This window comes from Silene latifolia, chromosome 9 (assembly GCF_048544455.1).
Source record: "Silene latifolia isolate original U9 population chromosome 9, ASM4854445v1, whole genome shotgun sequence".
Lineage (NCBI taxonomy): Eukaryota > Viridiplantae > Streptophyta > Magnoliopsida > Caryophyllales > Caryophyllaceae > Silene > Silene latifolia.
The window spans coordinates 43,934,030-43,935,196 of record NC_133534.1 but is presented as its reverse complement, the minus strand read 5'-3'; positions in this window follow the sequence as shown (position 1 = coordinate 43,935,196).

Sequence of the window (1,167 nt, the reverse complement as noted above, 5' to 3'; positions counted from 1 at the left end):
ATCTTATTTAATCTCATTACAATAAGATATTAATATTCTCTCTCACAAGTAAATTGTTCACTTTTAAGGAATTGATTACCTCGTATCGTCATACAATTAATCAATTTATCCATTAAGGGAATTGTCCTTTAGGTGTGACCTTAAGGGATCAACTGACCACCACCATCACACGACAGTAATGTCAAACTCTAGTTAGCCAATCATTACCGATTAATGACGGTCAGTCGACTGTATAAAGAATCATCCCTCACGTATTCTTAGTATGAGATTTAATAATGATATTTAAATCATGTGATCGCACTATTGTTGAGGACACATTTCCCAACAATCTCCCACTTGTCCTCGACAAGTGTGCGTCACCAATTCTCTTGTCCTATTACAATCTCCCACTCAATGCAAGGTGTCTTGCAGGTCGTACTTAAATTTGATCATATCTTGAGTGGTTTTCTCGATCTGGAGATTAACTGTCTGACCGGAATTATCTATCATAGATACCTTCCGAGCGTGGCCACGCATTTCCAGTTAACTACTTCTCGAGTGGCCTTGAGATTTCAAACAACCCTGACAAGGGGTGGACAATTCCTATCGCCCTATTCCCTTCGTTCAGCCACAATCCATCATAACCCAAAATATACCCAGTTTGACCTCATTTACGAAATCGTAGAGTATAAATCTAAGCTAATCAGAAGTTGTGCCAACTTGGGCGAATAGTCTCTAGTCAAAAGAATTGACTCATAAGAATACTATAGTAGCTCTTGCCACGACCAGGCTTTATGAATTACCAGAACTCTATAAGCGGTCACTGCCCGATAGATTGTCCCATACAGTCTGCCTATGTGATCGACTAGTCATCCCATATGACTCTATGGCACTTGAACTTGCCATCAATCGAATCACACTCTAGTCACTTTGAGACGTCACCTCATATAAGTAACTAGGGGCGATTACCATGTCAATCCAGTTCACTTTAATGGGGTTCAATTTGTCTCTACAACCCATTCGGATACGACAAGGTAGCGGGCGAGTTTAATAAAACTCAAACGATAAATGTGATTATCACATATGAATAGTCAATACACTATTACTACTTCATATTCTATAATCTTTAGTGTATTATTAACACTAGTTTAAATGCAATAAAAGCTTGGAAAGTGGATATACCCGATA